The sequence below is a fragment of the Crocodylus porosus genome, unplaced genomic scaffold (genome assembly GCF_001723895.1).
Source record: "Crocodylus porosus isolate Cpor-Errol unplaced genomic scaffold, CroPor_comp1, whole genome shotgun sequence".
NCBI lineage: Eukaryota > Metazoa > Chordata > Crocodylia > Crocodylidae > Crocodylus > Crocodylus porosus.
In genome coordinates, this window is record NW_017728914.1 from 22,122,343 (window position 1) to 22,146,388 (window position 24,046).

The 24,046-nt window shown below is 44.9% G+C and overlaps 1 protein-coding gene across 3 annotated transcripts in view; it reads left to right on the forward strand.

Moving 5' to 3' along the window:
- The first annotated feature begins 620 nt into the window (after positions 1-620).
- The window catches only part of JAKMIP2 (janus kinase and microtubule interacting protein 2), a 122,797-nt gene continuing 99,371 nt past the window's right edge, over positions 621-24,046 (forward strand). For all 3 annotated transcript variants that reach the window (XM_019534977.1, XM_019534979.1, XM_019534978.1), the window contains exon 1: positions 621-849. The gene's annotated coding sequence lies outside the window, so the exon portion shown is untranslated. The remainder of the gene's footprint in view (positions 850-24,046) is intronic.

A 24,046-nucleotide genomic window follows, 5' to 3' on the forward strand; every position in this document is an offset into this window, starting at 1 on the left:
AAACATGATGTTCTAAATATTACTCCAGTGTCTTGTCATTATGGTCCAAGCCCTGCAGCTTGCTTTGAGCCAGCGCTGTGGATTACTGGAGCTCTTTAAATTTTAATGAAGGTGGAGCTGACATGTGGGCCTGCCTAGCTTTTTGTAGCTCCATAACACTTCCGGTGTCCTTCAGCTTGACCTTTTCTCCGCTAAATTTTCCCGTGGGCCTCCTTAGTTGTCCTCCCCACACCTTGACTTCCTAATGCACAATAGACCGTTGCAGGCTCACGAATGCCCATCTGAAGTGTGGAAATCGTGCCCTCAAACCTTGTTCACATGCCTGGACTCAGCCGAGGAAGCTCGCTGCAAGCAGGGTTGCTAGTGTCTGTAGGGGCCTTGCTTTGGGTGATGCTCTAATAAGGTACAACAGTCACTGGAATGATGCTCCCTTGGCCAGAGCAGCATCCCTTGTAGGAAGGAGCCTCGGTCTCTCCCTGCCCTTCCCTCCCCCATCTCTCCTCTTTCCCTCTATCTTTTATGGCTGTTGCCATGGAGCCTAGAGACAGTTCGGCTCTGCAGCAGGGGAGGGAGGAGGAGAAGGAGGCGGCGCTTGCTGCAAAGTCCAGGTTCGCTCTGTGAGCTCATCACCCTCCTCCTCCAAGGAGGGAGGTGGCTGAGGCGACTGCTGCTGCTGCCTCTGCTGCTGCTGTGAGTGGGTGGGTGGTTTCCATCCTCAGCATCACCAAGCAGGAAAAAAAAAAAATCCCGGCAGCTGCTGATGTTGGGCGCTGAAACAGCCTCCGTAGCAGGGAACATGGATGAAGCCTGCACGCCTCTCGCTTTTCAGCAGCTTCTGGTTTTGACATGGTAAGCAGCAGCAGCAGTGCCAGAAAGCCCTGGCTTTATTAGTCGCAGTGCTTGAATTAGGGGATCATTATTCTCATGCTGATGATGTGGTGTATTTCTGATCTTGTTGCTCGGAGTATCCTCATTCGGCTTGGGAAACTGACTTTCATTTGAGCTATTAGGGAGAGACAGAGAAAGGGAGAGGGAGTGGGGGAGGATGGAGAGAGAGAAAGATGGAGAGGAGGAGGGAGATGTGGGCTGATTAGGAAGTCTGGGCAGAAATGTTCTGGGAATTCATCTTTACTAACCTCATTCTCTGGACCATTTTCTTTTTCCTGGAGTTGTCGTCATTTTCCGTCACCTTCATAAAATGGGAAACATTGAAGGCAATTGCTAATTAGAAAGGAAGGTAATTTTCAAGGGCTTGGTTTGATCCCCTGGAACACCTGGGTTGGGCCTCAGTGAAATGGCACTGATGTAGTCAGTGCAGCCAAGCTAAGATGAGTTTAAAAGAAGCGTATCTGATTTGTTTTGTTTGCAGCCTGGATTTGCCCATGTTGTTCTGCTGTGGCATTGCTTTCGTGGTGAATGACTTTAGAAAGGATGCTGTTTGTAGCTTCTTTCCGCATAAGGGGTGGGTATGTAAATACACACACCTTGAGCTGGCTCTCTTTGTACGTACAGCACATGTCTTGATCTCACTGCCATTAACTGACTAAACATCCCACTTGGGCTGATGTGTGATTTATTCTTTGGTTACTGAGTTATTGTCCCTTGGTTTTCATTATGGCCACTTAGGACAGATCTATATCATGCACTGGGTCTGCTTTATGGCACTAAAGGCTAATTTGTAGCCTGTCTTCATTTGTTTCCATGAGTATAAATGTACGGAAAAGACCCAACATACACCTTGTAGGCTGGGAAGATAAAAACATGTGTTTTCAGTTTAATAGCTTTCAAAAAAAGGGCAGGCCATATTTTTTCAAGCCTGTGGGTTTATACCGTACAGGTGTGCCATGCACCAATATATCATGAAGGGGCAGATCCTTACTAAGTGTCCTGAAGTGAGCCAAATTCTCTCTGGATGTACACATTATCCATAAGTGTGAAATCTGGGAGGCAAGTCAATATGATATTGGTCATTTTTTTTGCCCAATAATGCTGTATTTGATGATTCAGTCCTGGCTACATTTCCACAGATAGCTGTTATTCCTCCAGTATACAAATGCCAGGCCATTACAGTTTGTGCTGAAGATGATGGCATCAGCTGTCCAGCCAGTCACATTTTCATTTCTATTACTCTGGTGGCAATCTGTAGTAGTTCCATTGCCGTCCACAGGGCTGTCCCTACTGTAAGAGAAATCGGGTGTATAGTAGTGTCAGCAATAGGAGGACAAAAGTTATGCCATGTAAATGGATATGGCATTTTGTGAGGGCCAAATTTAGTCCTAGCATGAGCAGGTGGAATGAAGTCAATGGTTTTCAACCAAATTCAGGCTGAAACTTATTGAAGAAGGAGTTACTCTGAACCCCACAGGGGACTGGCCATCCGGGGAAAACAGGAGGCATTTCCACTGGGGAAAGACAACTTCACCTCCATTGGCAGCTTTGTAAGCGTTCTGCCGGCAGAGGTGGTTGAGGGGACTTTCTGAATTGGTGTAGGCCCTGGCTGTAATCTTTCCCAGGACAGTATTGTTGACTTTTTCTGGGCTTCTGTGTCTGTCAGTGGAGCACCCAAGGATGGAGGCAGGAACTGCAGGCACCCTGCACCCCTGTAACCTTCCTTGCACAGGCCTTGCTGATGTTGAGTTGGCCATTCTGCAGGGTTTCATTCTGGGGGAAGTTGACCTGGCCTTTGATGTGAAGTTGACCCACTTATTTGTACAGCGCCCAGCACAATTCTGAATGGGATATCTAGGGCCTAATGCAATGTAAATAATGCTAGTACCACCTGGGGCTGCCTTTCAATTATTTCCATCCCCCCTGCTTCCAAACACATTGGTTCTGTTTCCAATGGTTATTTCTAGTGAAACAAGCTTTCTAGCCAGGGCCTTTTGTCTCCTATTTAAGAAGATAACACTAGTGCAGCATAAGAATGTAGCTGTGCATAGCAGAAGTGACTAGCTATTTTCATTTCTAAACGCATGGTGGGGCCTGCTTGACCTTTTCTTATTATCGAGCAGCTGGCAAGAGGCTGAATAATTTCTCCATTATTATTACACAGGATAACTGACCTCCTGGTACTAAAATCAGGAAAACATTGTGTGACATTTCTGGGCATCATTTTGCCAGTTTGGGTTTCAAGGTTTTGTTTTCTATTACCCATCCATTCCCTTTTATCTTGTCAGTTGATATTCTGCATAACGTGCTTGTCTTCCCATAAAAAGGTAGTGGGTTGGCTCCTGCTTGCACAGGGACTAGTATAAATCACGTGCGGCTCAAATGAAGTCAGTGACCTTAAATCTAATCTCCACTGGTTTTATTCTCAATATACTGTAATGGAGTTACAACCAGGGTACAGAACCATGCATTGAAAGAAGTACCAAGCCCACTGGCAGAGCTAAATGAATGAGTGTTTTTAAGAATGCTATCCGTAACAAAGACATTCTAATCCTAATATTGAAACCAATTCCCTCTGTGCCTTTAGTCAGTCCTTAAACTCTTCCTCCTGTGAAATGGGCATAATAGCCATTACTAACTTACTGAAAAAACTGGCTTGGCTTGAGGATGTATCAGCTGATGTATGCAGAGCAAGTGCACACAGAAAACACTGCAGATAAGTACAAAGATAATGAAACTTGTGTATTCATCATTTATTATTGCAGTTTGTTTTACATGCTGACATGGGACCTGGTAAAACAATTCTAATTTATTTTGATTATGAATCTAGTCTGATTGGCTGGAAGGCAGTATCCCCAGCTGGGGTTGGCTAAACGGAAGATGATTCCTCTGTGATTCATTGGCTGCCAAGGGAGGTGTCCAAAGCATGCTGTTAAGGGTTGCCTATAAACCTGTAATTTTGGAGGATGTTTCATAAAGTAATTTTGGTCTGCTTAGTTCGTTTGGAGGCCTGCTGCAGGCTTGCTAGTGAAACACATGAAACTGTGATTGGTTCATGCACTGTTGCAAACCTCCATGTTCTGGGGCCTGCAGATAATGGGGACCCCAGGGACTAAATGAAGTGTTTAACACTGTGTACTGCATGGGTTCAAGTGGCATGTGGTGCTGAGTACCAGCTGATTCATGCTGACAGAGCGGTATGTCTTCCAGCGTGGGTGAGACAAAGGGTGAAGTTACATGTTACACTTTGACCACACTAAATCAGTGGAACGTTAGTAGGTGTTGAAGTAAGAACATGCTGTGAGCAGTGTCACATTAAGGGTTAATAGTGTTTCTTGCCTGGCAGCACTGACCAGTAGAGGGCTGGTGAGCAGGGGTGTAACGAGAAGCTAGGAAACCTGGGCTCTATCCCTACTCTAGGAGGAGGTGGGAAGCTGGAAGCAGTGTATCCTGGGATGCTGGATGACTGCAAATGTTCTGTTTTATCTCCATGGAGCAGACTGAAGTTACCCTAACATAAGCTAGGTAACACAGCTCAGAGTTAATACCTAAAGTGATCAAAAGCCCCATATCCACTCCTATATTTCTGTACTGCAGCTTAGTGCCCCCCACTCCAACATGCCACCATCCCACATGGCAAAAAACCTGCCCCATTCTGAGCAGTGCCGAGTCAGGACCTAATCTCAGGAGGGGGAACATGTCCCTGCCATGCCCCCTCTACCAGTTGCCTACTGTCAGAGGTCACCTAGCTTGCGTAAACCAGCTTTAATATTCACGTTTAATTCTGGGAATGCAGGCATGTGCCTGCAGTGGTCAGGCCCAAGCCAGGTGGGGCTGTCATGGAGGTGTGGCTGCAGCCCCTGGACATCTCCTACCTGGATGCCTTCTACCTTCCAGGGTATCCAGGGGCTGGAGCTGGAACTCCACACACTGGGCAGAAGCTGCAGGGCTGAAGCTTCTTGCTTCCCTCTTCCCCCCTGCCCCCACCCAGAGTGGTGTGGCACAGCCATAGCAGTGGCTTCTGGAGGTGAGTAGAGCAGAACAGGCCTTGGCCAGCCCACTGCTGGTTGTGCAGCTGCAGCCCTGGGTACCGCACAGGGCAGGGGACACAGCAGCGGCAGCTGTCAGGCTCAGGGCCCACCAGTACCTCTGAGCTGGCCCAGGAACCCTGCTTCCCAGCCAGCCTCCACCCGTGCTGCTGGGCTGGGCCTGGCCCCCCAGGCCAGCTTCCCTCTAGCCTTGCAGATGCCGCAAAGGGAAGAGAGGGCTACTCTGGTGTCCCCTGGCTTCTAGCCTGAGCCACTGCAGGCATGTACCTGCATTTCCTGAATTAAACAGTAATGTCTGTGCACTTGCAAATCCGTTCAGGCTTTGCAGGTTAGACTAGTCTTTGCAGGTTAAACTAACCTGCAAAGATGAAATCAGTTCCAGGCTCCAGGTTTTTGAATGTCTGTGCCTAAACCTACTGTGCATTAGCCTAATAACACAGCGCAGTAGGCTATTAGCACAGTTTTTGCCATGACACACTACTGCACAGTGTTGTTAGGCTCATATTCAATAAGTGCCTCATGTAGACATGCCCAGTGTTTACTTGGGCATCATTGGTGACTCATAGGGGGTGTACATGTGCACACACTGAGTGTGGCGGTATACCCCCTATGAAAAAGTGCTGCTGACAGTGTTGGCGGCACCTGTGGGCGGTTGCCGCTCGCCACCCCCACCCCTGCCGCTGACACCGCCTGTGGCATCTGTGGGCAGTCAGCGATTGCCGCTGGCCACCACAACACTGCCAGCAGTGTCTGTGGGTAGTCGCCGCCCCCTGGTCAACGCTTGCCACGCCCTCCCCCCGCTGCCAACAGCACTGGCAGTGTCTGCAGGAGCTCCCCATTTACCACTTCCATTTTCCCGCCACCATCAATGCTGCCACACACACCCCCAAACACCTCCACATACATCCTCCCTCCCCCACAGCTGCTGGGGGCACACATCATTCATGTTGGGAATTGATACTCCATATCAGTGATGGTCATCACAAAACAGCAGAAAAGTGATAGTGCTGTGCTCCTTCTAGAAACCCAAAGGCAAATGTAGTGATGGATGCTGTCATAGTCACAGAGGCATAGAGTCTGTGTCATGCTGTGAAATTAACTCCTGGAGTTTCCAAGTACTTATTGGCATTACATCAAAACCTGGGTTTGGGTTTGGCCATATGTAACTCACTGGTCAGTATATATGAAAAGTCCTGCTCTGTGCCAGGTTACTGTGACTGGCCTTTTTCACACAAACTGTAGCAACTTATGCTTTTAGCTATCCCAGGTTCACTGTTCTACGTAGTGGCTATACCATATCGTGCTGTTATTTGCACATGCACTTCCCTATGGCTGTATTGTTCTTCCTCTGACATAGTCTTGACTTGTTGGTATTCCTCAATAAGCAGTTAGTAAGGCAAGGGAGAGCAGGAAGAATGACAGACAAAAGAGTTCACCTTTTGAAATCTCACATGAATTAGCAACAGAATGTGTCTGCATCCCAATAAAAGCACCATCTCATGCCTTCTTGCAGTAAAACTCTTAAGACTGCTTCTAATGCACTATTTATTATTATTTTCTTCATTAGTGTTCATTGTATTGATTTACTTTTATTTACTGGCCTCCACAGCTCACAACTCGTAGCATCCAAAGAAACATATAAGATGTTATATACATGGTTTGAGACATGGAATGCACATGTCTTCAGTACAGCAAGAGGGCTGGAGTTGGTTTTTTTATTTTTGGGAGGGGGAAATTGCAATAAAGAGCTTTCATGTAAAGGAATATGTAATTTATCATTGCCAGTGATGATTTATCTCTTTCCACCAAAGTACAGGAGGCTTGCTTCCTCATTCAACACTTAATGCTATTTGTTGACTTTGTACTGTTCTCCCAACTTGGGAAATGCAGGTTAATGTCAGCGTTCCTTCCGTTTCTGATCAGTTTCATTTTGTGACCCTATGCATAATGCCACCATATTTCTGGTGTACAACTGTCAGGGGCTTGTTTAAATCCAAATAAAAGTTTGTCTTCATTGACTTTATAATGTAATTCTTTGTATCGATAGACTGGTTGAGAAGTGTGGTGGGTAGGTGGCAGTGTGAGTTAGGTGTTTTACTACAGCTCCTGGTGAGCTGTAGTGAGCCAGGAATGAGCCAGGGGCCATCCTAAATAGGCATCTCCTCATTTGGGCCCAAGAGTCAGAAACAACAGTCACGTCCTTATGTGCTGTCGACTACAGAAGCTGATATGCCTCAACCATTCTTGCCCAATGGTCCTCCTAGGCTCAAAACAGACCATGGCTAACTGATGAAGCTGTCTAGCTGATGTACCTTCTCGAAGTTATACTGATTTCAAGGGAATGCTGCAAATTTGTACCACTGTTGATTTGGCCACTACATTTTTGAAAGTTTATCTTTACAGCCTTAACACTGATTCTCTGTTGTGCCCAGAGCCATCACTGATACCTGTGCAAAGTGAACATGGAAGGCCCTGTACTGCCAATCCCAAGCACCTAAAATTATTCACTGTAATGCATTTTGGGTTCTTTTTTATTTGCCTTCTGGTTTCTGCACCTTTTGGGGTCCAATTAGGGTTTTCTGTGCAACCATGAGTACTAGAAACTCCATGTAAAAATGTAGTTTTTAGCTAAAAATTGCCTGTTTCCAGGACGTGGCATTTAAAAGAAAAAATGCTCTTATAGGACTCATGACATAGTTTTGAGAATTGGCGAGACTGAATGCTGGGAAATCAAAATAGTGTCATTTTACATCAGCTTCCCATAGTTTTAAATGAAGACACAAACGGGGATAGAGAAACAGAGAATTTGGGGCTAAAGTCTTCAACAGCGGATCAGGTCCAGCAGTAAAAAGAATGAAGTGCAAATATTTCCATGAATTCAGTTCAGTTCAGTATGATTTGTGGGGGGTCGTATTTGTTATTCACAGGTTTGTGGTGTGTAACTGAGCAAATGTCAGAAATCCTGAAAGCTCTATAAATTTCAGAGCTAATGTTTATTCATCCAAAAAGAAAAACGTACAGAAAGATTATTGTCAGTTCTCTATTTTAAAAAGAGATTTGAATCCTAAACTGTGGGGGCAGAAACAGAGCCATGTGATTTTAGATGACCAATCACGTAACACAAATGAACCAATAACAGGATGAGATGAGCCGTTAATAAACAATCCCTATGATGAAAACTACTCTTTAAATATTTACAAATACCAAATGCATATGAAAAATAGGCAGACAGGGTTCTTTGGGTAAATCCAATATATTTTATTAGACCAGCACAGGTAGCTGGAAAAATTCTTCTTAGCAAGTTTTTGGGCACAAAAACCCTTCCTCACGCTACTCAGTTGGGGCTAATTTAAGAGTATCTTTCGAAAGGGCAGTAATGATGGTAGCATGAAATTCCCTCCTAATGTCATCACTTATAAAATTGTTTTCAATCTGGTCTACCAAAAAACTGAATATTTTGCTTTAAAAACTGGGGATACCTAGAGATAATAGGCATGCTCACATCTATATTTTTAGGCTATGCAACCTTACAACTCATATTAGCTCCATATGTACTTTATTTCTCAATCCTATTCTAATACTAGTGAAGCTATGTTTACTATGACTTTCTTTATAGATCCTAAGGTAACAGCTTATCAAGTTTCATATTGTACGGCTAAGGCTGGCAGAAAATGCCTAATTGCTACTATGAAATCATAAATGGAGGGAGTTTTCATCAAAATCTCATCATTTTCAGTGGGTACAACAAACATAATAATGAAGTGAGCAGACAATGGGGAAAGTTATGCTCAGTTTTAATCATAAAAACTTCACTGATCTTGTGACATTTTTGTTTGAAGGGCAAACTTTTTACTGTATTTTGTGCTTTTGTCTTTTGCTCAATTAGCCTTTGCAGCTGCAAAGTCTGTCTAGGAAGATGCTGGGGCTGCTAGTTCTCTGACATGGTGAAGGCCTGCTTCTCTTCTGACCTAAATCAGTGGTACTGTAGTGTAAATCTATCCATTGCAAAAGAGTTAGGTGTGATTTACAATGGGTAAAGGTAGGGATGATTTAGGAAGTCTGTCAGTGTACCGTTTATGATTCTGTTTGATACTGGGACACTCTGTGCATCAGTGTCAGACTTCAAACTAACTTTTGAACAAGGAGGTTGTCCACCATCTCTGTCTTTTTACCTTTACGTTGGACTGAAATGTCAAGGTGGGAACACAGAGCTAACAGAGTGTCATTAAATGTCAATTAAACCTGTATCCACTTGGAACCCCACTGGACAAAGAGTTGTCCATCTCCTAAGGGAAACCAGCTTTTTAAGTCTGAGCTCTGGGGAACAGTAACTAAGCAGTGGATCAGTAATGGATTGGGACTTTGATCAGCTCCCAGGTCTTATCAGGGACTCACTTGAAAAAGTAAATGGGGGTTTCTAAAAGGGTGGGTCTCCAACCAGTTTTTTTAGAGAGAAGATATGAGAGGTAGGAGAGAGCTATCTGGCTGCTAAGCAAACACAAGGCTCTTGGAGTTGATCCAAGGCTGGGGTGGGGGGCTGAGTGCCCGCGTGCATGCACGCAAGCACCCCAGCCCAGCAGGTCAGTCCATGGGAGACAGAAGAGGTGGGGGCTAGATCAAGGCCCCTGTGGTGAGGGACAGTGCTGGAGAGGCAGGAGCAGGGGTAAGTTGAGTGGGACCCCAGGGCAGGTTGGACTTACCTGCTGGGGAGGTGCATCCCCAAATAATTTTTTCTCCTTCTCCCTTGTTCTCTCCCCACTTCCCTCCTCACAGACTTACCTGCTGGGCAGGGCGTGGCGCACAGTAGATCTTGGGTTGCTTTTAAACACCAAAGGTGATCTTCTACTTAAAAAGTTTGGAGACCACTGCTTTAGAGGACTCCGATGTAAGCCCCAGGACTGTTCATGAATGGTAAGGAAAGTGAGGCAGGGAAAGGTATGCAGGTAGCTTTGTTGTTTTGTCTAGATCCGTATATTACTTGTGTGAGTGAAGGTAAGAGTCAATTGCCTGTGGTCTCAGGTCGTGGGCCTTAGGTCTGTAAACCAAGAGATGCGTTCAAAGCTTACTAGAGCGTTGCATTTGTCCCTCAGTGGAATAATCTCTGAGGCCACGTCCAGTCGAGCTCGGCCTTGGCTTGCCACATACTGCACGTTCAGCTGTTCTCCGCACTGCAAGGAAGCAGCATGGAGGGGTTTTTTTAACCCCTGGAGCACATGTGGCACAGGCCATCCTCAGGAACAACTAACAGTGGCACCAGGTAAGCTGCTGCTAGTTGTCCCCAGAGAACCAAATGTCCACGCACATCTGGATGTGGCCTGAGGGTTTAACCAGATGATGCTTGAGGCTCCTTCCACTGCTATGATGTTGGGGATAGAGTGGCCACTGACGCATCCCCAGGGCATCCCCTTGGTGAGGGGCGGACCACCTCAGCCAATCAGCAGGGTGGGGTGGAGTCACCAGGCCCCTTGGCCAATCAGCAGCAAGGTGGCGGGGCCACCACCAAAAGGTTACCTCTCACCCTGGCTGGGAACCCTGCTTCTCCTGGCTGTGCACTGCCTTATCTCTAGGCACAGCCAATAGAATCACAAGGACAAATGAGTGGCATGTATTTCCACCAATAAACTGAAAAATAGGATTTTTTGCAGTTTGTTCTTCATTCAGAAAAGGACAAGGGACAAAGGGTTTAAAAACCAATGGCCACCCTATTTCAGGAAGGTTTACAAATCTGCTTCAACAATTGGGCACTGCTGAAGAGGTAAACTATATGAGCAGAAGTTTGGAGCCCTGGGGAATGGCATGCTTAGCTAGTGAGGACTATGGGGTGCCAGCACTGGCCAGTAGGGGACAGTGATAGCTGGATTATGATGTTCCCGTGTCCGTGAAAGAGGAGCAAGCAAACAGTACTAAAGAAAGGTGCCAGATAAGCTGAAACCAGAGATATTGGTGAAGCCTCCTCAGTCCAACAGCAGTTTAAGAGCACACAGGCAGGACATACAGGAACTTGAACATACCAATCGGAGGAAGGGACCTCAGGTGGAAACTCATCAGAGTTATGTAAACCAGGATACATTATCTTTTAAATAACTTTTGGCTAAAATAAATAAATAAATGAACAAAGCCTAAATCTTTGAAAACCTTTTCTGGTATATACTGGATGAGCTTGCTCATCTTATAAGCACAGCTTGTGGAGCCAGGCCTTTTATATGGAATAGGCAGACTAAAGACACTATTGTGCGGAGCAACCAGAATCCTCTAACATTAGATAAGATGTAAGAAAGAATAGAAAATAATTGAAATCCAACCTACACACCAAAAGACACCAAACAATATTTTACACACAATACATACGGAATCCATGTTCTGAGAGAGTAATTTTGGCATTAATTTAGAAGCATGCAATTATACTGGCTGTAATTAGTATTATGGGTATATGATTAAAGTGAGAAACTGGCAGTTGGGATTCCTGGTTCCATCCCTTACTCTATCCATGCTTTGCTGTATCTGTTAGGTCGCTTTTCTTTACAACTGATATAGCAATACTTGTGTGTAAAAACGTTAGGCTTGTTTACACCATCCTTAAAGATCCTAGCATCACGTGTTAGAGAGAACTTATTGTTATAATCCATACTTTATTTTGTACTTATGAATGGATTGGTTTTGGAGTAGGTGCAGGAATCTCATGGTGACAGCATCCAGGCAAAAATTTGGGTTTACAGAAAACGGAAATAAGTGCTTCCTCTGGTTGCTCTTATATACATACATTTTGGCTTTTTGACTTAAGCTGTTCCACTTTTGTGTCATTCATAGACAAGACATCGATGTGTGTGCCTTTGGTGTGTCCATGTGTATTTACTACTCAAGGTTTTCTGCTAAATGCTATTGTATTGATATTTTCTGCCTTTGTACATTGATCAGAGACAAACTGAAATGTATTGTTTTTGCATGATCATCCAGTGAAATCTGACATATATCTCAGAGGAGGCAAGTCCAATAAAGAACAAAAGCCCCAGTGCAAAATAAAATTAGCTCCAGACTAATAAAAAACAAAAACAAAAAACCAACCATACTTTGGAGCAGCTAAATTTGCAAAGGCTATTTAGCAGTTTATTAGTAAAAAAGCAACTGTATTAAATTGTTGTTGTTCAGCAATTTATAGTTAAGAGAGAGATTGTATTAATTAATATGAAAACTCTTTTTCAAATTAAACAGTAAGGTTAGAGTGTGTCTAATAAGCACTTCACTGGTGCAACTGAATTACAAGTAGCCAGCCAGCCTGTTTCATGGGTATCATTACGAGCAAAATGATATTCATACCACGTCCACAAGCTTCTGTGAGCAGTTCCCTTTTGAACTGCTTCCTATATGTATATATATGTGTATTTCTTTTGTAGGTCACAGCATGACCTACATGTTACCTCTTTCTTGGAATATACAGTCAATATCTGTAATCCATGCAGTAGCCTGTATTATTAGTTGAAACTCAGCAAGGGTGTAAATATCTTTTCTTTTTTCCTTTTTTTTTAGCTATTGATTTAGATTGATAGGAAATATCTTTGTTCCTATTTGAATCTTCCTGGCATTGTGATGAGGTTTCTTCCTGAAGCCATTGCATGCACCTACTTTGTGTGTCTGCACAGATTTTGTCTTGGATGCTTTTAAAATGTGATTTTTTTTTTCAATGCTTTGTTAAGATGTATTTAAAACAGAATATCAACTAGGGTAAACCAATGTAGTCCCACATCCCCAGTGATTTATGCCGATTGAATCTGATCCATAATCCGCTCATATGAAAGAAGAATACTACTTCCCAAAACTAATAATTGAGGCTATTTTAGTTGTTAAAAAATCATTAAGAACAGGACTGTCTCATCATCTAAATTTCTAGCTCTGTTTTATAAATGTCACTGTCTGTGGCTAACGATAGATGCATGTTTAAACTTAATTCAATATTGCTTTATACTATCTGTTGAAATAAAAAGGAATTAAAAATATGAGAGTGAGGATGGCATTACATGACACTGCATTTTCTGTGATTAGACAGTGACATTACACTTGTCTCTTCCTTGCTCAGTCTTACTGTGAGAGACATATATTTCTATTATCAAAACACATGGTGCAGGACTTTTTGAACAGCTCATACACTTTCATAGATCTAGAAATATTAAGAAGCAAATGCATAATTAAAAGTCATAGCAGAATGAGAATAAAAGAGACCAAATCAAATATCTAATTTTTTCACAGCAAATATTTGAATATGTTATTTCTAGTGTTTATGATACTTTTCTTTAGAAGTGTAAGTTGTGAACAGATGAAATTATTGTAACAGTTTAAAAGGGGTAGGAATCTTCTTAACTGTTTCATCTTTATCAGCGACTTGGACGAGGGGGGAAAAAGCACCTTGTTCAAATTCGTGGACAACAGCAAGGTCTGGGGTGAGGTGGGCATGCTAGAAGGGAGGGACAGGATACAGCTGGACCTGCACAGGTTATAGGGGTGGGCGAATGAGAATAGGATGGGATTCAGTACTGACAAGTGTGTGGTACTGCACTTGGGGAGGAAGAACCAGCAGCATACCTATAGGCTGGGAAACTCCCCTCTCGAAAGCACACAGGCAGAAAATGATCTTGGTGTCATCATAGCCTCCAAGATGAACATGGACTGCCAATGTGAGGACACGGTCAGCAAGGCCAACTGCATCTTGTCATGCATCCACAGATGCATCTCCAGCATGACCAAGGAGGCGGTCCTCCCCCTCTATGCGGCACTGGTCAGGCCGCAGCTGGAGTACTGACTGCGTCCAGTTCTGGGCGCCGCACTTCAGGAGGGATGTGGACAACATGGAGAGGGTCCAGAGGAGGCCACTCGCGTGATCAGGGGCAGCAGGGCAGACCCTATGAGGAGAGGCTACAGGACCTGAACCTGTTCAGCCTCCACAAGAGAAGGCTGAGAGGGGATCTGGTGGCCATCTGTAAACTTACCAGGGGGGGAGTTTAGGATCTGGAACCAACTTCCAAGGGAAGTGGTGCTGGCTCCTACCCCAGGGGTCTTCAAAAGGAGGCTAGATAATCACCTAGCCAGGGTCGTTTGACCCCAGCATCCTTTCCTGCCCAGGGCAGGGGGTTGGACTTGATGATCTGCTCAGGTGCTTTCCAACCCTACTAACTATGAAACTTGAAAATATCTGTCTGCTCTGTCCCATGATAAGTGAAAGGTAAACCACAGTCTCTGACCATCTGTTTCATTCAGGTGTAAGTCAACCCAGTTAGGTCTGTCTAGTGTTGGAGTGGAGTGAGCAAAAGACAGTGAAACACGCATTTGAGGTAGAAGGTCCCCTTTTCCCAATGAGGAAGTGAACATATTCACTAGAAATGAACAACTGTTTCCTTGCTGATGCCTTCAGATTGTTCTGAACATACAGGGCGCTTGTACACATCATGCCATTACTACACACACGTAACAAAAATGTCACTGTGTGTGGCTTAATTATATCACATTGTTCACATGCAAGAGTTTTGGGGGTTTAAAATGCTGATGCAGTTTAGTTTGCAACAATGCTGCAAACTCATTTAAAACAACATACTGCAGCTATTAGTCAGCTTGCCCCTGGCTGCAGGAGAGGTGGGCAGGCTCTGCAGAAAAAAAGGATTGGGCCCCTCACCACTTCTGCATCCAGTGAAGCAGAAGCCATAAGGGGCCCGATCCTTTTTTTTTTTTTTTTTTGGTGGAGCCTGCCTACATTTCCTGCAGCTGGGGGGCTGAGCTGCTGGCAGGTTGCATGGCTCATGAGCTACAGGGGGCCCTCAGTCCTTCCCTCTGCAATGGCAGTGCCCCCCAGGGCCTCCTGGGCAGGCTGCTAACAGGCTGGGTGCTTCTTCAGCTCAGGGTTGGGGAAGTTGGATCAGGCTGCGTGCTACCTCTGAGCTGGGGCAGAACGAGGCCTCTAGCAGCCTGCCCAGGTGGGCCCTGCAGGGTGCTTCCGCAGCGGAGCAAAGGACCAGGGCCCGCCCCGCAGCTCAGGGCTGCTCGGCCCGCTGGGCGTGAGCAGGTTTAACTGGAGGGGAAAAAAAGGATTGGGCCATAGGTGGCTCACTTCCTCACCCAGACATTAAGGTGCATGTGGAACAACCCTGAACCATAAACCTAAGAGCAGTCAAGCCAGGAGCGAGAGAAGGAAGTTGAGCTGAGCTTTACTCCGCTATTGTTTGGCTGGGTGTTTTTGTTGTTAGTACAGCAAAACCGAGGAAGTTATGTGGGTTTATGCCATGGCAAAGTATGTAGACTTTGCTTTACACCACAGAGGCCCTCAAGTTTTGCACAGTGGTTAATGGCTGTGGGGCCAGACTGGATTCCCTGCAGTACCCAGACAATTCTGTGCGGTTCTTGTTGAGGAGTTGCCCTGCATCCTTCCTTCAGGAGACAAGTCTCTATCCTACCCCATGGGGGACACCAGGGATTCCAGACACAGATGTCGTGGATCCATTTGGCCACACATGCAGAGACCTTTGCAATAGGTCTTGGATTGCCGAGTGCCTGCCCCAGCCACTGCTAGTACTTGCCCTTGGCTGCTTTATTTATGGGATTTCTCCAGCACAGAGTAGTCTCTGCAGGAATGTTTTCCATCTGTGTTACCTTCCTTCCATCTGTTCTCTGGAGGCAGAGGCATAAATAATGAATACTCTCCTGCCCTACCACTAGCCTTGTCCCGGCTTTCCATGCCTCTTTGCATGGTCTGTACAACACTGCTGCCGAGGCATCTGACTCCCCTTTCCATGCGGGAAGAGGGAGATCCTTTGCATATGAATAAGAAAGTTGTCTCTAGGGCTTTGTAGGTAGGAAAGAAACACGAGCAGCCCTCATATCAGGAACAGCCTCATTGATTTCAAGTATCTTGACAAACACGCTGTTTTGATCAACTAACAATGATCCTTCAATAGCAGTTACGGCTAATTCCAAGCCCATGCTTTTTCTCACTTATAATTCCCCTGGACAATGATAGTTACTGTATTTCTGCCATACTGGAACAATTCAGAAGGGTGACACCGCACTTCCCAACCACGTGTGTGACTGGAATGATCACTTCTACCACATCGTCCTCTCCTACAGGTTTTACCATGGAAGGAGGCTCTGAAGGAGGAGACCTCCTCCCAGTCCTCCTGAAGAGATGCCCCTATTGCTCTGTCAACCCATGCTTGGATGGACTCCCAGAAACCAGAGTCATCTTTGTGACGGTTCTGTGTCCCCAATACCACATGCCAGCTCACTGACAGCACAGCACAAAAACTCCCCTGATTGCTGCTGATCTCCACAGGCTCCTATGCTAACAAGCTTCCACAAACCCAGAATAAGAACAATGCGCCTGTCCTCTACCCCCACCCCATCCTTATTTCGAAGTGGGAAAAGTAGGTTCTCTTCCATGCTTAGTTCTTGGGTGACACCATAGGCCTTCATTAGAGGATTTTAGCAAGACTGAGACCAAAAAAAATTCCAAATATTTTGCGAAATTATTTCTAAAATAAACCCTCCCATGTTGTCTTTGGTGTCTGCAAATCATCAGGGATGGCAAATCAATACACTCACCACATGATGGATATCCTTTGTTGTAGCAATGCTGAGATCTCTGTCTGGGTTGGTAGAACAGCCCTGTAACTCAAAAGAATATCACTGGGATGACTACATTTCTACCGTGAATTTTAGTGCTTACGAAAGTGACTTATAGCACTCACTGAAGCCACACTGTTCTGTCATCATTTTACTGCAAAAACTTTATATATTTATTCTTCAGTGTTTTTGTTTCACAGCGATGGCTAAGTTCCAGCCAATATCCTGTTTCATCTGCTGTCCAACCATTATTCACATGATAGTAGTCATTTTTTTCTTCTATGGCACCTGATTCTCATTAAGATTTGGCTAAAGTAAACTGTGAAAAAGAACTGTAGGGCCAGTCTTGTAAACTTCACCTGCTTTTATAGGAAGTCTGTACGCGTGCTTAGTAGGATTATGTGTGTGAGGTAAAGGTTGTAAGAGCGGACTGTATATTCTCATAGAGAAGTAAGGCTGGCAGGGACCTCAAGGGCACCTCTACATGTTTATTAATGTGCCATAATTACAGCACGTTAAGTTTAGTACCTGTAATGACAGGTACTAAGTTAATGTGCTGTAATCAGAGCTACTGCACGTTAGTGTAGACGAGTGCCTTTTTAGTGATGTTAATACACATTAGACTAAATCTAATGCACATTAGCATGGGTTTTGCCCATCACACTAATGCAGTAGAATTAGTCGTCTCCACATTAAGCGTCTTGTGTAGACACGCTCCAAGAGATCATCTTTACACCACAAGACTAATCCCAACATATATTTGGAGTTGTATTTGTTCACTTGAACAATACATATACAGCTTGAGTTTTTGCAATGGGCTCTTCATAGACGCAGCTGAATTGTTACCAAGTGGTCTATTTGGTCTGGGGGTCTGTAAATACCCCTAATTATGTACTCAGGGTTTTATGGCTTTTTTACTTCCATTAACTCTTCAGAGCCAATGCACCTAAAAGCATAAATTTATTACATTTTGTGCAGCATCAGCAGAGCTGCTTGTTGGTTTCTAGTCATTTAAACCTGTTCAATTCAACAGGGTTGCACAAGTGTGATTGAGAGTGGGATTTGCCTTATAGCGCCATTGTTGCTAGTCATAATTCTAATATAACAAAAGCCTTAGTCTGTCTCTCTGCCTGTCCATAACCCTCAAGGCCAACTACACATGCGCTGCCAAGAGGGCATGTGCTAATTGGCTGCCAGGGCCCAGTGCATTACAGACAGAGGGGGTGAGGGAGCAAGGGACCTGCTGCACTGCCCCCTCCCCAACAACAGCTGGCATGGAGTGGGAGACAATGGGGAAAAGGGGAGGGAGGGAGGAAAGCAAGAAGGGGAAGGGGGTGTTTCTGGTGGCAGTCTCCCCTACTGCCTCCATACCCCCCCTGCTGCCACTGCCCAGCCCCAACATCAGCTGGCAGGGTGGGGGAGGCCGCAGGGAGGGGGGAATGTTGTCTGCTGCTGGGTCGTGGCAGCCACCACCATGTGTGAGCTCCCTCCCCCTGGTTCCTAAGAGCAGGTGGCAGCACAGGGCAGAGTGGCAGGGGGTAGGGGGGCACACAGGGCTGGACATGGGGGATTAGAGGGGATGCAGGAGAAGGTGCATGGGGCTGGAGGTGGAGCCGCGGCACCACAGGACACGGGGTGGGGTGCTCCATCCCCACCCATCATTCCTTACGGGCAATTTGCTAGTATACTATAAGAACCTGGTTATGTTGTTAAATCCAGGTTGGGTTTGCAAGCCTGCCAAGTTAAAACTTACTTGTAAACTGAACACATTAAATATGCAGTCAATAAAAAGCAAAGATCATATAACCTTATTAGCAGCAGGCAAAAAGTCAGATTAGAACACTTTAATCAGGTAAGCATTTCTTCTATTTGGGGGGAATCCGACTGAGTATATGGAAAGGTGTCTCGCTTTCTCTGAAAATCTGCCCCAAAGTGGTTTTTCCCCTCTGTTTTGTACTTGGGACATGTTGTAATATATTTACAAAGAAAAGTCTCTGTATTGTATGCCAAAGGGGAGAAATGGATGATTTTGAGGATTCTTTGGATAAACCATTGTCTGTAAGCCCAGGGGACTGCCATCAGTGGTCCAAGAGGCCCCTTCCTTTCTTACATTCCAGGGTATGTAGCAAAGCTGCAGCTCTGGCTAGAAATGTTAAATGTTAATTTTTATGGAGGACACACTAAGGCTTGCAGCTTTGCCACAGCATAGGTTGGGGACAGAAGGAGATGAGAAATCAGATGTAGGCACAGGCAGATCTGTGAAGGGCTTTGAAGATGGTGTCTGAAGAGAGAAGGAAAAGGTAGAGTAGGAAACTGCAGCAGGAAATGACCTGAGACGAGAATGACCTAATTGGGATATATGAAACACAATGCAAGCTGCAGTGTATTGAACTGATTTTAATAGAGCAATACAAGAATTGGGGCAAGCTAAAAAAAAATGCTTCCTGCTCTACTATTTTGCATCATCTGCACCAGGCTCAGCAAGTTCACTATGGGAGGAACAAATAGGTGTGTTTTCATGAAAAAAGAACGCCTCATTTTGAATCATAACATTTCAGAAATGCTTGATCAGAGTGAATATAAATTCATCTGGTTTCAGGGAAGGGATTGGACAGTCAAGCCTAATGGATTTATAAGGAAAAAAATATGCACCATATTTATTTCTCAAAAAACTTTCGGTCACCTTCTTTAATTAAAAGATGCGTCTGTGTTTATTCAAATTGATACAGCACATCTCTGTTCAGGAAAAAGTCAATCCTTTGAATTCCAGGAAATACCGTATTTCTGTTTCTCTCTGTGCTCCATCTTCAAATACCACCCCACATACAGCAAGTGTCTGCCCAAGCACATGTGATTGATAGGTTAAGAATGATCCTAGAGTGGAGGCTGAATAATTCCAAGAGAAATATGCAAAGCCAATGAAAGGCTATTTTACATCCTTATCTTGCAATGAGCTCTGCATGAACAAACCCTTTTGGGACCCTGGATTTTACTCGTTTTTAGGCACATCTTAAAGACGGTGTATTTAGACATCTACATACATATGCCATATTAAAAACATTTTGCCTAATATATGTTTGAGAATATTAAGAATATTTTAAGAATATTCATCCTAGAAACATTATTACCTATATTGGTACAAACTGATATTTCATATGGTGACTGCCTGTCTCAGTCTGTGTAATGCCACTGTAACAGTGAAGGAAAAAAATGTGGCCATCCTTATCTGAAAGGATGCAGATATGTTTTTGCTGGGTTTTTTTGCCTGAGAATACTAGAGTATTGGTTTAGCAAATCCTCAGACTAGGAACAGTGTTGTTGCTAGTAACAATAATGCTTCTGTCCCCTTTTGACAGTTTCCATGGAGCTCGAGCAGCTTGGAGAATTTTTATTCATGTTTTAGAACAGGAGCCAATGGTAATTTTGGCCTATGTGGGTCTGTGGCAAAGGATTTGTATTTTAGCCAGCCGTCTTACAAGGAGCTGCTTTCCTAGAAATAAATTAGACTAAGGGATATAGTGAAGGAATACTAGAACACCTCAAGAATGCAGCAGTACTAAAAACAAGGATTATGAAGATATGTACTAAAGATCTGTATTTCTCCCGTTAATTGAGTAACGTGAATATAATATGCAAACATGCGCAACTTGGCTTGTTCTGGGCATAATCTGCTTTTGTCCAAATTCAGAAATGTGGAGCAGACTTGCCAGAAGGTCTGCAAACATTTTGAGTGAATCTGGACTTAGTTTGGGGGTGACCCTGTGCACTGATGTATGGCGTCACACGGATATTATGCAAAATCATGTTCTTATTAATTGTACCCTTAATCGTTTTATTGCTCTTTGTTGAGGACGGTTCAGTTAATGGTTCTTTGTGCCAATGGTCTAACAGACCAGGGGCATGATCTGGCATGAGGTACAGACCCTTGAGCTTAAATGTAGCTCCTAGTATAAAACATAAGCGAAGTGAGATTTGGCATTTTAAGACTGAATTCTGCTGTAGGTTAATTGATACCTGACAATCATATTGAAACTTGGGGCATGTAGACCAAAAAAACCCCAAACTCATTCTGTTGTCTTCATGATGTATTTTTATTTGAAACAAAGAGTTCCAAAAAGAACCTTTTCACTACTCTGGAATATAATGTGTTGAGGCAAGTATTTATTTGCTATATGTGGGGTCTAAGTCCTAATGAGCGTACTGGTATGAAACTGAAATAAGTTTTATGAATTATTTAGAGCCAAATTATCTCGTGATGTATGGCTTCAAGACATCTGCACTAGGGGTGAAATGATAAAGATTTTTGGGGCTAATACCGATCCAATTTCCAATACAGTTGCCTCCAGCTGGTAAGTCCAGTGTGGTGGAAGGGGAGGGGGAAAGGGAGCGGCATAGGGAGGTAGATCCACGCCTCCCACAATGAGGGAGGGGGCAGGGGCAGATGCAGATGTTGCCCAGGTTGGGGGGGGTGGGGGGGACAGAGCCACAGCTCATGGGAGCGGGGAGGTGGCTCCTGCCACTGCATGTACCCCAGGATGACACAGAGGGGCATGTGCCCCACTATCTGTGTGGGGCGGGGTGGGCTGCAGCCAGGGCTGTGTGGGGCTCTTCTTGGTGGGGGCTGGGCTCAGAGCGGATGCTGGGAGGATGCTGCATCCACCCCATATTTTGCTGCTGCTCTGCTCCCAGTGCCGCCACCAGCCACCCAGCACAGGCCCGGCTCAATGCTCCGCCTCCACACACGCACCAGGAAGAGCCAGGGCTGCACTGGGTGGCTTGTGGCAGCAGCACTGGGAGAGGACCAGTGCTGAAATTTGGGGTGGATGCAGCATCCTCCCAGTACTGGCAGCACCCACTCCAAGCCCAGCCCCCACCAAGAAGAGCCCTGCACAGCCCCAGCTGCAGCCCACCCCACCCTGTGCAGACCTGGGGGGCACTCCCCCATGCCCACCTGGGTGCAAGCAGCGGTGGGAGCCACCCTCCCACAAGCCATGGCTCCGGCCCCACCTCACCCTGCCTCTGCCCCCTCCTTCACTGTGGGTGGCATTGATCTGTCCCCCCACATGCCCCTTCCCTCCCCCTCCTCTTCCACCACACCAGACTTACCAGCTGGGGGCAGCTCTCCATGCTGCAGGTTCTGCTCCTCGCTGCCTGAGTCCTGCGCTGCAGCTGCAGCTGCACGCAGCACGGGCATTTATTGGCCAAATTATTGGCCCCATCAAGCCAATATCCAATACAGCCAGTTTTCTTTATATAGGTACGAATCTGATATCAGACCGATGTATCAGCACACCTCTAATCTGCACCATTTATCACTGTTTAAAAATTTGTTCATTAAACTGTTTAAAGATTAAGGGACTTTGACCTATATAGCAAGGTGTACCTCATATGCCATACACCACCATGAAAAAATAGAGATCTGAGAGCATCAGCAGATAGAAAATTGTCTATCCAGTCTAGTGGACTACTGGTTGTCTATGGATTACAGGATTTGCAGCAGAGATCTAAGGTTTAACTTTAGTTTGGAATTAGAAACAAGCTTTCTCAAAGTTCAAAAGGTGAGAGCATCTGGGCATGTAGTCTGCTGCAGTGTAGAGACATGCCATTTATACAGCTGGTCAAAGAGCCTGGGGGCATGTGGTCCCATAATGTTGACTTACGTGTCTCTTTAGTATGATGGTTGCTTGAGCTGAACCATGACACCTCTGCACAATACTAAGTCTGATAGCTGGAATTTTGGATTAGTGTTTTAGTGTGGTAGGAATTGAAAGGCTGGCTCAAATCCCAAAGGAAAATACTTTGGGCTCATTACAGTCCCTGCTTGTTCACATTACCAACTCCCGCCTCTCACTAGCAAGAATGTCAGCCTCCACTTCTGAAGGCCCAAGAGGGTAATAGCAGGAGGTAGAGATTGGAACTGGAATGCTTCAAGAGAGCCGTGTCTGAGAAACCTTGAACAGGGCTTGCCTGCACAATAGATGGCTCATGTTGATCCCTGTCAGTCCCCACATCTCTGAAAGCAGGAAATAAAAATGTTACTGAACCAAAGCCAGTTTCTAGTGAACTCTAGTGGAATGAAACCCCTCCATTAATTGCATTTTCAATTATAGTCAATTTGTTCTGGAAATAAGATGGCTGCACCATGAGCAGATTCCCTTGTAATAGAATATAGGTCAATGAAATGTCTGATTTCCTATCAACCATAGAATTTTGTAATTCTTTCATTACCATAATGCATATGGTGCTGAATTTCTAAGGAAATACTCCTCCTGGAAGTTTTTAGACTTTACAGGATTGATTGGAAAAGGGAGGTACCATTTTTAGAATTCTTAGATTTTTTTTATTACCTTTTATTACCATTTTTACTTTTACGAATTTTCTTTTTACTTTTTTGAAATACAAGCAATGGTAAATTCAACCTCTATGTAGGTTTACTGTTTTTAATATACAGAAAACTCAGTGTACTGCTAAAAATGTTAGCGGTGATCTCATTTTCATTAGAAAATAATTTCAATCTGATTTTCCCTAACATTTTTTTTAAGCACATAAACAGAAGAAAGGCTTAAACCTTGAAGGGAAAAAAGGTCACAGTGTTTAATGAGAATATTGATTCTTTAGAGCCCACTGCTTACATTTCTGCTGCTTTATTCCATAATCCAGACACCAGTGCAATTACTGAGCATTCTGTTACCTTCTTGCACAGAAACTTAGAGGCAGGCAAATAATTTTCTATATAAGTGTGTGCATACTTAAAATATACTCATTAGTAATGAAACAGACTTTCAAAATTGCATCAAGGACAGCAAAAAGTCCTTTTTTAAATACATAGGGAGTATGAAGAAAACACCGGGTAACGTGGGGCCCCTGCGGGATACGCTTGGCAATCTGGTGGTTGCACAAGAGGAAAAGGCAGACCTTTTTAACAATTTCTTTGCCTCCATTTTTTTGTGCGGGGACCAGGACTCCCCCACTGAGATTCAGGATGGACTCAGGAGAGACTCTGACAGGACTAGGGTCAGGAAGGACCGAATTAGGGAACTTCTGGAGGGGCTAGACGTGTTCAGATCAGCAGCTCCAGATGCTCTGCACCCTAGGGTGCTGAGGGAATTGTCAAGGGGCCCCAGCATGGCTTTACGAGCACTTGTGGTGCTCTGGCCAGGTGCCAGACAACTGGAAGAGGGCCAATGTGGTCCCCATTTTCAAAAAAGGGAGGAGGGAGGACCCAGGCAACTATAGGCCCATTAGTCTTACTTTGATCCTGGGGAAGCTCTTTGAGAAGATTATCCAGGAGCACGCTGCTCAGGGGCAGGGGGGGCAATGCTCAGGGGCAACCAGCATGGGTTCATTAGGGGCAGGTTCTGTCAGACCAACCTGATTGCCTTCTACGATCAAGTCACAAAATCATTGGGCGCAGGTGTCGTGGTGGAGGCAGTCTTTCTGGACTTCAGCAAGGCCTTTGACACTGTCTTTCATCCCATTCTCATCAAAAAGCTAGGTGACTGTGGCACTGA